Source organism: Garra rufa, chromosome 1, assembly GCF_049309525.1.
Source record: "Garra rufa chromosome 1, GarRuf1.0, whole genome shotgun sequence".
Lineage (NCBI taxonomy): Eukaryota > Metazoa > Chordata > Actinopteri > Cypriniformes > Cyprinidae > Garra > Garra rufa.
In genome coordinates, this window is record NC_133361.1 from 102,981,109 (window position 1) to 102,996,108 (window position 15,000).

The 15,000-nt window shown below is 32.3% G+C and overlaps 2 long non-coding RNA genes across 2 annotated transcripts in view; one reads left to right on the plus strand and one right to left on the minus strand.

Moving 5' to 3' along the window:
• LOC141341136 (uncharacterized) overlaps positions 1-3,492 on the plus strand; it is a 5,669-nt gene extending 2,177 nt beyond the window's left edge. Inside the window, exon 4 of the long non-coding RNA XR_012356626.1 lies at positions 2,423-3,492. This is a non-coding gene — a long non-coding RNA (uncharacterized lncRNA). The remainder of the gene's footprint in view (positions 1-2,422) is intronic.
• A 3,344-nt stretch (positions 3,493-6,836) lies between these two features.
• On the minus strand, positions 6,837-11,377 carry LOC141341143 (uncharacterized). The gene is made up of 5 exons (XR_012356629.1): positions 11,260-11,377; positions 10,565-10,619; positions 9,420-9,589; positions 8,966-9,069; positions 6,837-6,959 (listed from the first exon to the last, which is right to left on the minus strand). It is a non-coding gene; the product is annotated as an uncharacterized lncRNA (long non-coding RNA).
• Positions 11,378-15,000: the final 3,623 nt, after the last annotated feature.

Here is a 15,000-nt window from a genome sequence, read left to right on the forward strand (position 1 = left end):
TCACAAGCCGCAGGATGTCATTTGGATTTGTCTGTGCATGAGGAAACAAAGTCACCTCAATTATTAGTCTATGTAAAAAATATTAACATAAATAGTAATTTTACCCAGAATGCAATGAACAGTGACGTAGGTTCCCATTCTCTATACCCAAGCTTAGGGCTGGGTATCGAGTTCGATACTTTTTAAGCACAGACCGAATCAAGTATCAAAAAAATAATTTTCGTTCAGTACCAAATTTCGATATCCAAGGGTATAATCTTGTCAACGTCAGTGAGCTAGAAAACGTGCCCGGATCAAATGCTGGTGATTAGCTGCGGCGAGGCTGCCTTGAAAATCAATAGTTTACTGCGGTTACGCCCACTCGCCCAGAGCTTGTCAAATGTGAGGCTGTAATGTACACTACACTTTAAAGCAAAGCGTAAATTTAACGCAAACGATGTTTAAGTGATCTAAAGTATTGCTAAATTATGCTAATATTGACGGCAACAGCATGCGATGCAATATTTGCAAAAAGTTTTTCGCGTTCAAGACTGGCAACACGTCAAATATTAGGGCTGGGTATTGTGACCAATTTGGCAATTCGATTCGATTCTTATTTTTATGGTTTCGATTCGATCCGATTTCGATTCGATTCGATAGCGATTAGCTATCAATATTTCATTTAAAATGTTAGTTTTGCAGACATGGCATCCATATTTTGATATAAATGCTGGTAACTGAAACTCTCCTACTTAAGTTTATTACTGAAATACACATCTACATTAATAATAGGGTGCACACAGTTGTTTATTTTAAAAAACTTTTATTTTGAATGAACACTGTAACAAGAAGTCATAAATATGTGCATCCATTGTACACCATGTAAACAAACTGCAAAATGCACATTACTGTAAAAAAATAAAAAGACTGTAAATCCTCTTACGTGAAGCATGCGCAATAAGAATCGATTCGGGGATTTCCCAAATCGATATCGTTGCGTTAAACTGAAGATCGATTAAAATCGGAGAATCGATATTTTTTTACCCAGCCCTATTAAATATAATAAAACACTTGACACATTCTGTCGGATACAATTCTGGCGTCTCAGTTTCAATATAGGCTACTGTACAAAGCGGCATACATTTGCATCAGATGATAACTCAGCAGCAGAGTTGCACTCAAGCAGGGGTGTAATTTTCACTGGGGACACACTTTTCAAAATCCAGTTTGTGTCCTTTGCCTCTTTCAAAAGGTTTTGTTAAAGTAAGCTCTTGTATTGTAGAATCCACGCTCAGCACCGCCGAGTTCATTTGATCGTTAAAACGAAACCAAAATTAAAACGCGCACACGCATTTTATTACCCCACGTTTAGAGAGCGACTCCCCAATGAGCGAAAATTAGGCTACATAAAATATTGAATTTGTTATTAGTATGTGGACTATAATAAGTTGTGTAGTTGTCTATTGATAGCTCTGTATCATGCTTAAAAGATTCGGTCTCTGTTTGCACTTTGAATATTAAAAGGGTAGCCTACTTTGATTATGACTGCATTTATTGTCTACACGACTAAGAAAGAACTGTGTTGTTTATTTTTTGTTATTTATAATATATTTTGTCATTTATTCAGATTTTAAATTGCAGTGGTGGCCTCTAATTTAAATGGCTGTACCTCCATAGAGAAAATAAGCATCTTGTTCATGTACTCATATTATCATTCATTCTTGTCCCTTGCTTAAGGTGTAAAATGAATATATTAAAAAGGCTTTCGGAATCAGACCATGAAGAATCAATATTGGTGTTACATGCTAATTTTTCTGAAGAAGAACTGTTGAGGGATTTCAGGTGATCTTAAAAGGTTAGTTCACCAAAAAATGAAAATGCTGTCATTAATTACTCACCCTAATGTTGTTCCAAACCCATAAGACCTTTGTTTATCTTCAGAACACAAATGAAGATAATTTGGGTTTAATCCAAGAGCTTTCTGATCCTCCCATATTTACTGGATAGTGGATATGCATTTTTCAATGCCCAGAAAGGAACCAAAAACATAGTCAAAACAAGTCAATGTGATATAAGTGGTTCAATCATAATTATATGAAGCTGCGAGAATACTTCTGTGCGCAAAGTAAACAAAAATAACTTTATTCAACAATTTATCTATGAGGATCAGAAAGCTCTTGGATTAAAACCAAAATATTAATTTCATTTGTAGATAATTAATGACAGAATTAAAATTTTTGGGTGAACTAAACCTTTAAGCAGGAGTGAGCCTCACATATACTTAAATTTGATTGACTTAAAACTGCTTGAACTTTATTAAAACTGTTTGAGGTGAAAATGCCCTAACAGTAGGGAAAAGTCAAGTCTGTACTTTTCATTTTAGACATTTTGGTTATTCATGTTTACATTTACATTTTGGATATTGTTTTCTCTCTCACTTTAGATGCTGAAGAAAAAGTGGCCCAGCTGAAGCATTTAAAGTGGAAACTTCTGTCTTGGCTCAGTGATCCAGGATTGGGTTTGTGAAAGGAACAGAAGAACCAGAAGATCAGAGATTAGGCAGAGATCTACTTGAGCCCCTGAGAGATCTGATTTACCTAATAATGTATTAGTTAAACAAAAATGTATCACACCTTCATGTTGTTCCAAACCTGTAAGACTTTCATTCATCTTTGAAACATAAATGTAGATCTGAGAAGAAATCTGATAAATTGATGTCCCTCCATTTCACAGTTTATGCAACTACCATTTTGAAGCCCCAGGAAGGTAGTAAGGACATTATTAAAGTAATCCATGTTACTACAGTTGTTTAACCTCAATTTTATAAACTAAGTGATGTGAATGTTTTGTCTGCACAAAAAAACATTGCATTTTTATAAAAAAAAATAACACTTTTACAAGAGCACCATGATGCATCAATGTTGTGTTGTCCTGAGAGCTGGCCATCTCATGGTGCTTTTGTGAAAATGTTTTGGAGATACATTATTTGTGAATGAAGACTTAATTTTATTGTTGCTGTTTTTTTGTGTACACAAGGCATCTGTTAAAAATGTATTAATTTGCCTTCTGCACAAAAGGGTCTTATGCTGTTTGGAGCAACATGAGGGTAAGTAATTAATGACAGTGTGGTTATAATTGGCAATTGTTCTATTTAATCAAAGATTTTTTTTTTTTTTGAAAATTCTGTTTAAAATAAATACGGCTCTTTTGAAAGTTCACATTGATAATAATCAGAAATGTTTCTTGAGCAGCAAATTAGGATATTAAAATGATATCTGAACGATCATATTTCACTGAAGACTGGAGTAATGATGCTGAAAATGTATTTCACAGGAATAAATTACCTTTTACAAATGTATTTATATAGAAAACAAATATTTATACTTATATTTCATAATATTACAGTTTTTTACGATGCGTTTGATCAAATGCAGGCTTGTGATCAGTAGATTGTTTTCTTTAGGTGAAAGATGTATTTAATACTATGTCAATAAATGTTTTGGTACTCGTGAATTGTCTTATTTTGACTGTAATTATTAATGTAACAATGTAATCATGAATTCACGGTTGAAATTAGGCCTGGAAAAGACGTCTTTTTAACTTTCACTTTACAACCACATTTAGACGTAATTTGGACGTCTTATTATAGACGTCATTTCTACGTGCTGAAAAAGACGTCGTTTCGTCTTTCACTTTTCAACCAAATTTAGACGTAATTTGGACGTCATTTTATAGACGTCTTTTCTACGTGCTGAAAAAGACGTCGTTTCGTCTTTCACTTTTCAACCAAATTTTTACGTTGTTTAGACGTCTGGCTTTGTCGTCTTTTTGACGTCATTTCGACGAGTTTTTGCTGGGTGGGGTAGCTTTCAGTGAGTGAAAAACGTTGATGGAAAATGCATTATTTTGGGGTTACGTCGCAAAATATTGTAAATATATCTTTTTATACTGTATTTTTATACATATTTATATTTTAAACCACGACGGTGACCCAGATAGCAAACTGACATAGAATCAACGTAGAATCGACGTCTCCCGTGACATCGAAACGACGTTGATCTCCGACGTCGATCCAACATCAGTTTTGCTCATCGGGGTAATGTTGAATCGACGTCAGGCACGCCATTCAAAACTAACGTAAAATCGACGCAATTGGTTCACTTACCCAACGTTGAATCGACGTTGATTTTCAGTTGGTTGAAACGACGTTATAGAATCAACACATATTCCACATAAAATCGATCTAATTGGTTGGCTTACCTAACGTTGAAACGATGTTGATTTCAGGGGGGTAAAACGATGCTACACAATAAATATTGTCTGCTTGTTTCTTACATACTTTTTAATAGACAAATTAGCCTGTATATACAATAATTTATGGAACACACATCAAATTCAGTCATAATTTATTTATTATTTACACAAAATTCACAAATACATGTTTAGAGCACAATCTGTCTATAAGACTAACATAGAAAATGCTTTGACACTCAAATACATACAAAGAAATCAAATTATAGGAAGTAAACACAAAGAAAGTAATTTATAGGCTAATAAAGAAGTTACAAATTAAAAGCTATATTCACTTCAGAATTAAAAAATGTAAAATGTGTTTGAATTTTGTTTAGTGGGGCACAAAAGGAGATGTAAGGCAGACAGCCTCAGTCACCATTCACTATCATTGCTATCATTCTATATAATTACTGAAACTATGCCACTATCTCCTTTTGTGTTCCACAAAATAAAGACATATTGGTGAAAAGATGATTTATAAAGAATTCCTACCCTTGAAAATAGAAGACAGAGGTACATAGCAGATTAATCGATTTTCTTTTGCAATTAAAATGTAGGTTCCTTGTGATATCAGGGGTGTGAACTAATCAGGTCAGGTTTGAAAAGGGTGATCCAGACATAACCCACAATATCAGGCATAGACAAAGTTAATTTCAAATTGCTGTTTTATGTAATATCACTCCATATACACATTTTTAGAGGATTTTTTAGCATTTGCCTAAAAATATTATTTTGTGTATATAGTCATATAAAACGGCAGCATTTTATTTAAAATGTACATTTCTAAACATTATTAATGGAAATAATATGTAAAATATGCTGTGTGTTTCTGTCCCTTGATGGAAAACAAATACTTGAGTAAATGAAATGAATGAAAATTACCTGAAATTACCACTTTCAATGGCAGCAGTGGAACACTCATGAGCTCATTTACCATTTTCACTCCCTAAAAGTTTTGCATGTTTTTCTTTTAGATGTATAATCATGAGTTTTGATACATTTGCATCCCTAAATATTTTTTAGTTGTTTATGTCCCTTTGTTATATTTGCATACCATACATCTATTGTATGTGGTATTATTATTAGCAAAACTGAGCACCTGTGACAGTGGAATTTGTATTTGTAGAGAATATATAAGTATGTTTTAGGAGTTGCAAATGTGTATTTTGTTTCTTTCACAAACACAACAAAACCTTCTCAAAATATATATATATTTTTTTGCAGGAGCAAAAATCCTGTTTCACAAATGAAAAAATTCACACACCCTGTTATACCAGATTTATGCAGGACTATATTTCATTTTTTCTGAAATGTGTATTTATTAGAACTTCACATATTTACAGACTTTATTAGAATTTAGCATAGAATCTAGCACTTACCTATTGTATTCTATTCTATTCGCTCCAATTTATTAAAAAAATAAATAAATAAAAACTTGCTGAGTGTACTGTGCTAGTAGAAGCGGTCAAAGGCCACAAGTTGTATTTATCAATGGAGAGAGCGCGAGTGTGTGAGTGGGATGTCACATACTGATTCGTCATGTGAGATACCAGTTCTATTTTACTGTTGTGGTCACAATTTTTAGCACCCTCAGTAAATATGATCAAAGAAACCTGTAAAAAAGTACTTTAATCAAAAAGGATTAAAGGCTTACTCCACCCTAAAATGAAAATTTTGTCATTACCCCCATTTTGGATGAAAACCAGGGGCTTTGTGGCTGTCCCATTGACTGCCAAGTAGATAACACTGTCAAGGCCCAGAAAAGTATGAAAGATGTCGTCAAAATAGTCAATCTGCCATCAGAGGTTCAACCATAATTTTACAAAGCTACAAGAAAACTTTTTGTACACAAAGAAAACAAAAATAGTGACTTTATTTGTCTCCTTCGTGCCACCGTAGCGGCATTTTGGAGAGTATCCACTGGGCGCAAACAGCATAAGCTGTTTTCTACATTTATTGGATTAGAACAAAAACAACATTTCCACGTGATGCAGCTGACAGAGAACAGCGTATGGCAAAATGGCGCTATGGTGATGCAGAGGAGACAAATTGTTGAATAAAGTTGTTATTTTATTTTTATTTTTTTTGCGTGCAAAAAGTATGCTTGTAGCTTTGTAAAACGGCAGATGAACTATCTTAAATTGTGTTCGGAAGACAAACAAAGCTTTTATGGGTTTGAAATGACATGGGGAAAAGTAAAAAATTAGGGGTGAAGTAACCCTTTAACAATGCAGTTTTATTTTCACAGGCTTCATATTTACCTAGGGTGCCAATAATTCTGACTACAACTGTATATGCAAATGTGCAAATTTTGTTCATGACTTGAGATTTTTATCTGTGAGCATATAAGTTACTTAATTTGTGAATTGTAGAATAGGATCTGTGCACCTGAGAATTTGAAATGGTATAACTGTTGTGTTATGTTTGTGAGAAAAAGAAAAAAAAAAAACTCCTATAAAACGTATTCTCTGTGGCTTTAAATTTACAGATACGCATGTGTGACTATTCCTTACAACTACAAATTCCACTGTCACAGGTGTTCAGTTTTGCTATAATAATACCTTCATAGAACATGTTAGTAGTCAGCATTTATGCAAAAGCAGAGAGGTCAGTGTAGTGTACTGTAGGTACATCTGTCCAGGCCAACATCTGGTGTACTGATGTATTCAACTGGAATCCCAGAAAATCTGCAATAAAAATATTACAGTTCAAAATCCATCATACATAACCAATATAACAGGACTGCCCATTCCTGGAGATCCACCTACTTGCTGAATTCTGATCTAACCCTGATCCAACACAACCGTCTGTAATTCTCAACTGCTCCTGAAGAGCTGAACTATGCAGGAAGGTAGATTTCCAGGAACTGGACTGGGTACCCTGCATTATAAAGTATCACAACAGGGTTTCTGCAGATATGAACAAGTGAAATTTAAGACCTTTTTAATACCACCTTATATGAAATTTAAGACCGAAACCTGTAATGGAAATAGATATTATATTACATGCATATTTGTAATATTTAATGTGTTTAATGTAAAAAGTAAACGCAATTTCATGGCTGTCATAAATTAAATTTATTACTACGATATACAGTGAACTTTTCATATCAGCAGATACTATTCCACACAAACTATCCCCATAAAAGTACCACTAGAAATATCTGATGTAAAAAAAAAAATTCTGAAGCAATATTTTCATCAGTGCTCTATTAGCTTTTACATCTTAAATCTGCATTTGATTTACCTTTATAAAGGCCTTTTTTTTTTTTACTTTTGAAATGTATGCATTACCTTTGAAATTTATTTTATGAATTTATCAATAAATTCTAAATGGCTGTTAGCAGTGAGATTACATAATTTACACTGCAAAATTAAAAGTGAGATTAATGTTTTAAATACATTTATTGATTTATAAATATATACATTAGAAATGTTGGCTGTGGAGGCATACTTTTAAACACACTAAACTACCAGCAGGTGGCGGTAAGTCACTTCATGAGCGAGTTATTTCAACTGTTTCGAGCAAAACGCTGAATCATAGCAGAACGTTGCTAGGAGAATGCTTCTGCTAATGTTGCATATTGTCTAATATGTAAGTAACTACTTGACTAACTACTTTTTTATTGAGCTAAAATTAATGTAAAATTTGTAATTGTAAGAATTTTTAGCAAAAAGCTCACTTGGTATATTACTGAACTATATCATGTTATAAATAAACTATACATTTGAAATTTTTACCGCAGTGTGTGTCTTTAGAGTGCTGTTACATTCATTTGTTTTAAAGTATGTCACAAATAGACCAGAAATACACTATCCATTATCAATTTCTGTTTACGTTTAATGTATTAAAATATGAATCTTTCTTGCCTTTGGATGATTCACTAACGTTAGTTGTTTTTGTCACTTCAGTTTTAATCAGGCGGTTTGTTCGGTCGGGCAAGTAAAAAAAAAAAACATTTTAAAAGTATCTCGAAGGCTGGCGGTCAGCTAGCTCCACCTATATTTCTTATTATTATTGATAACATTATATACAGAAAAAGGTCGTTTGACCTGTATTCTGCTACTGCAATTCTGAAGACGCAGTAACTTCCACAGAGGGAGAAAAAAATCTAGTTGTTAGCAACTGGCCTTAGCCAAGCCCTATATTCAGTTTTTTTCAAGCTAAGTATCGCTAAACTTGCACTTCCCCATAGCTAAAAAGTTAAATCCATTTCACTTCTGCGGTACAATCCGAGAGAGACTCGCGCCAATAACAGAAAGCTGATTGGCTATTGCATGCTGGTCTCATTTGTAGTTTAAATACAGCAAATTATATTTGGAATAGTGAAATAAAGAACTACAACACAGAAACAACAAAAAGAGAATTTAAATGAGCATTAGAGGTAGCGTTACATGGACATCGGAAAAATAAGACCTGTGTAAAATTATTTAAGACCTAGAACAGCGAATTTAAGACTTTTTAAGGCCTAAAATTTTGATTTTTAAATTTTAGACTTTTTAAGACCCCGCGGAAACCCTGTACAAATTATCAATGTAAGTTTAATTTTAGTTTAACTAATTAGAAAATATTTGTGGCAAAATACTGATGTTTTGTGAGAAGTCCAGTGACCTTGTTATGTTTTTTTTTTTTCCATGTGTTTTTCATAAAAGACAAATGATGCAAAATATAAAACCCCCATGTATTTACAAACCTGATATGGATAAATACAATGGTGGAAAACTTGAGTCCATGTTTGTTACATAGGAAAGCCTTCCACTGATGTGCTGTGAAGTAGATTTCTTGACAAGTTCCTCCCTAAAAGTAGATCAACAACACAGTAACTGTATTGTCATAGTGGGTAATTTAATAAAGTCACTTTATTACTTTTTAAAAGATCTCATTAATACCTTTGCTTAACAATATTATTAGAGCTTATGACAAAGGCATATAACACCTTTTTAGGTTCATTTACAGTCATTTACATCTGCATCAAAAATACATACTTGGTCCCAAACTGCTGTTTAGTAAATGTGGTAAAAGATGTCCAAACTGCTAAATAATTTAATAGTAGTAGTATATAAAAAATTACAAATATGCAAAACATTGTTCATTTACATATATTACCCACACTGTAACAATACAAAGTTGAAAATCTGCAAATTTACCTTTTTGGGCAATGATTACAATATAAGGATAATATTTGTCAGGTTTGTATAGTTGCCATCATCTCAAGTCTTTGTAAGTGCTGGGCCTGCTGGCATCTTCTGAAGTCTTCACAAGTGAGGCTGGATCCAAACTGGAACTGGTGTAATCTAGCAACCTTGGGATGGGCATCCTGAGATTGAAACAGGAAAGCAAAAAGAGAAAGATTAGCATATCTGCTGTTCATATTATTTCAGACAAACGATTATTCATTTCATAACATACGACTAAAGTGCAAGGTCACAAGATGTTTTTTTTGTGTTAATATATGTTAAAATGTAATTGATTGCTGTGATCAAAGCTGTAATTTTTAGCATCATTACGGTCTTCAGTGTCACATGATCATTCAGAAATCATTTTAATATGCTGATTTTGCACAAAAAAAAAACAGCTGTGCTGATTTATATTTTTTTGTGTGAACCTTCTTAATGTTGTGAAGTTTATTTATTTTTATCATGATTCTTTTAAAGAAATTAATTTTGTTATTCAGCAAAGATGTATTAAATTGATCAAAAGTGAGTGTAAAGATTTGTTTCAAATAAATGCTGTTCTTTTGAATTTTCTGTTAATCAAAGACTCCTGAAAGAAAAAAATAGCAGCACAACAGTATTCAACATTGATAATAATAAAAAATGTATGTAAAGCATCAAATCAGCATAATTACTGAAGGATCATATGACACTGAAGACTGGAGTAATAATGCTGAAAATTCAGCTTTGTTCACAGAAATAAATTACATTTTACAATATATTCACAAAGTAAACAACTTTAAAATGGTAATAATACTTTCCAATATCAACGTTTTGACTGTTTTTTAATCTTGAATTTTTAAATAAATCCAGTCTTGCTATGCAAAAGAAACTTAATTGAATGAAATAACTAATTGAGAACTGTTTTTTCTCTAAAAAGGTAGAAGTCAGTACAAGGTTTGAGTGTTCAAGTGGATAATGGGAAAAAATAACATCAGTTTCATACAATATTGCAGCTACTCCAACTCCAACACAATTGACCCTGTTTATTTTCTTTAAATAAACAGTATAACTGAACTATATATATATATATATATTACTGAAATCTGAACATTAGTGTTTGTTTAAGGTTAACTTACTAGCCATATGGTTTACTGTGCCTAGAGTTGCTGTCCGACAGGAGGTTTGCTCCAACTATGGGGTGCAGGCCATCATCAGGGGAAAAAAATAAGAACATAAGAAGTAATTTGTCACAGAGCCAACAATATTTAGTATAGAATGCCAGGTTTATTACGAGGAACCAAACCAGAGCACATGTGAAATGTAGAAAAGATAAAGAAGAATATACTGAACATAAATTCTTAACATACAATAATTTGCTTCTAGGTTTACTTTTTTGATATTGTTTATACTTCTTACTTCGCAATATCATTTGTCTACCATGTGAGATCAAACTGCTTTTGAACTAGACTCTGTTACGTCAGCGACGTCACCGATTAATGGTAACGTTACCATGTATATGTTTAGGTTATCTGAGCCTATTTCCAATCACCCATTGATAAAATACCAGTAAAACTACAACAGACCTGTCAAAACTTCTTGTCTACACATAAAGATGTGATTAAAATCAGAAAATTTCATAAACTGCTCAGTTAATGTTCAGTTAACGTTAAGTTACCTCCTCTGACACCAGTTAATATGCTAACTGACTTTTTCCGAAGACACTAAACCATCTCTATGAACTAAAGTCAACAGAAGCGAGTCAAATACAAGCAAGAGAAGTGTCAGGGACAGCTATATGTAATATTTGTATGATTTTAGCAACTGAACTTACCGAAAGCAGAGAAAACAACAGCGAGAGACCAAGTTTCGTGCTTGTTAGTTGCCGTGTTGTCGTCCCGTTTCCATGACAACTCCCTCCGCTGTAGTGTTTGAATGGGACTCGATCATTTGAGCACTCATTAAAACCTATTTTTTACAGTCTATGATTAAAACACGTCAGCAGAAGTTACAAAAAATAAACACATAAAATTAGTGTCAGGAAGAGCTATATGTAATATTTGTGTGATTTTAGGTATTAAACTTACCGAAAGCAATACAAACAACAGGGAGAAACGCAGTTTCCAGCTTGTCAGCCGTTGTGTTGCAGCCCGTTTCCATGACAACTCCCTCGCTCCAGTGTTTGAAAGCTACGCGAATGTTCAGCGTGCACGCACACGTCAAAGTCACGCAAAATTTACATAAATAAACAATTTAAATTTTAATTAAACTGTTATTAAATCATACATTTAAGTTTTTGTTGTGCAGTTCTGTGACCCATTTACAGGTGCAAAATGCCCTGCACCTGATAGTCAGATAAGCACTTTTATCGTTTATGAAGTTTTATAGGTTTAATAGTTTTATTTAATAGTTTATTTTTTTTATGTAATATTTTTTATTATTAATTTATTATTTTTATCTTTTTTTTTTTTTGGTAGAAGACCGGATTAATACACCACCTCTTTGAATTTAAATTATATTTCTTATTAAAAATAATAAAACAAAAATATAACAAAATAAAACAAACAAAAACAGTAAATGAAACAACGACAATTTGGAGCACAATATTTTATGAATGTTCACAAAATTTTAATTGTGCTTTTTTTTTTCTTCTTCTTTTTTCAGTTATGTCAAAGCATTATGGACATAACATTCGCATGCAAATTCAAAAACATAAGGCTATATTGACCCATCTCTTAATGCACACTTAAAAAAACATGTTTTATGACATGACAAAAAAAACGAGGTTTCGGGGAGACAACGTACTTTAGATTCAGAAAGATCTATTCATAAAACATAAAATATCTTTTTATGTCCATTTTCGTTTTTGTTTCAGATGAAAAATCAATGGTACGGATATCTCCGTTACGACTTGACATTTCTGAAACCACAATTCATGTGTCTATGAAAACGCGAATAAAATGCTAAAAATTGTAACAGACATCTAGCATATTTTACAAGGCACAGGCAAGTTGCCTAATGATTATAAATGTGTACACATTGTAATTATTTTTTGTTATGAGTTAGGCCTATTATGAGTTTATTTGTTTCATAATCAGAAAAAAATTGCAAGCGATCACACGGGCGCCTCCCTATTACGCACCAATTCGTGCCTGCTATTTTTGCAATTTTAAATGAGCTTTTATTTTAATGTTGTTTTTTAATTTTGATATAAAATTCCGGTTTTATTAGTTTCATTTTTTTTCTTAATTTTAGACACATTTCTAGTTTTCAGTTGTATTTATTTATTTATTTATTTATTTTTTCAGTATAAGTTATTTAAACTGCAACGCAAAATTAAAGCATGCAAATATGGTAAATAAATTTCCCTCTCAACCTCAGATACATTGATGGTCCCTTTTCACAGTGCACCGGATTAGAACGAAATGATTAAGAAAACGATTATTTATTTTTGATAATTATTATTTAATTTCAATTAGGTTTTCCTAACTTTTGTTTCGTTTTTTTTTTTTTTGGACATTTCATTTTTCGACATTTCTTTTTCTTTTTTTTTCTTTGCCTAATTGACTTTATTTTCGTTAAATACAGTTCTTAATACAACATATAGTACCGTTTTAACATGTATACAATATTTCTTACATTTAAACAAGAATTTTAGAAGTAAAAATTAAATAGTAAAAAACCCAATGTGTCTTGTTTAGGTGACTGACACCACGTCTCTTTAATTTGCTTTGTATTAAATACAATTTTTAAACATACAAAAAAAAAAAAAAAAGTTTTATAGATTAAATAAAACATTTACCAAAGAAATGCAAGGCAGCAGCACTGAGAACTACTCCTGAAGAGAATACAAAATATCTGCACTCATTACAACCACTGTTGCGACTGTCCTGTCCTATTCTTCACCAGTCTAAATTCAAGACAGATGCAATTATAGTCTAAAACTGATTATTGACAAAATGATAACGGACCTCCAATTCGTTTATTATTAGTTGTTGTTGATCAAGATTAAAGGGATGTCGCTGTTATAAGAATTTATTTAAATTACTAATTTATGGATTAAAAAATTATGATCCCAAGCAGATTAAGAAAATATGATTAATTTATTTTACAAATATTAATAAATGAATAGACTGAATAACGTTTTGAGTCTGCAAAACAAAGTATAGGCTAAATTATTTTTAATGTTTAGTGACACGAAATAAAACAAAACGTGTAATGAAGAAAAATATTTAAACAAGTTTTTTATATAGCCTATATATACAGCCTGTGTGTAAACACTGGACCGACTATTGCTAATGGCAGAACAAAACAACAAAATGAATAAAACATAACTTCATTAAACATTCGACAAAAATGTTAAAGTCTTGTCAGTTATTGTTTTTAAAAACTTCCATAATCCACTTTAGAGTTTAAGTAGCCTATATTCAGCGAAAGACGGCCTAAATAAAATAATAAATAAAAATACATTTAGCCTAGTTCCACTCTAATAAGTGCATGCCCAGATCTCCGATTCTTCTAACCAAGTTTCAACCAATATCCGACGTTATGATTTCGATCAGATGCGTCGGCTGTATCGGTTGATAAGCCAACGTGATTTCGACGTTGAATCGACGTTTTATTTTCGACGTAATAACGTTCTGATAAACCGACCAAATAATGAACGTTGATTCAACATCGAAATTTGATTGACGACCGACACTGACCTTTACAACCAGAAATCGACGTTGAATCAACGTCAGCTTGCTGTCTGGGGAGCCAATGGATATCACACAAGCAACGTGAAAACTGCATATATTAAAGTGAAAGTAAAAACAGCGCTTTCAGCATCTAATGTGCACATTCTCTAAGAGACAATGATAGACGAATATACTTCATATGCTGATATTAATTTACTTCCCTAATATTTCTCTTCTGCAAAATAAAAAGAAACGTATTTTGTGTAGGCTAAGGGTTTTTGAAAGTCAGTTCTTGAAATAAAGCTCTTCATATTTATTGATGACTGTAGTGTTATTAGGGGTTAAGAAAGACTAATTATTTCAGGTGGTCTTAAATGTGGGGACTAAAAGGCAAGAATTGCGATGGAACTTTATAAGGTTATCCATTGAATAAATATGAGCGCTGCGCGTTTCAAAGTCAGCTGCGGCGCTGCTTTGTGTATCATTCTGACAGCGCCTCCTGCTGGAAGAGAATGATCTGACATTTTTTATCAGCTCGAACGTCTACTGTTGTCAAAAAGACCAATGTAAACAAATCAGTCAATGGTTTTAAGCACCAAACACGTAGAGTTGTAAATGTTATCTGATGGATCGACAAGATCATGTGTTATACAAATTTAAACAATTAAGGCAATAAAATATATGTTAATTAATATAATACTTGATTGACAATAATTGTTTAAATTAATATAAGAATTGATACTTTTGACTCTTGAAGGCTGGAATGTGAATTTTATAATTTAAGAAATCTTTTTTGTTTTGGGAAATCTGTATCTCAATTGTAAATCATGCTTTTTACAGTCATTTTAATAATTTATTTATTTATTAATTAAATTTTGTTCAGGTCTTTAAAAAAG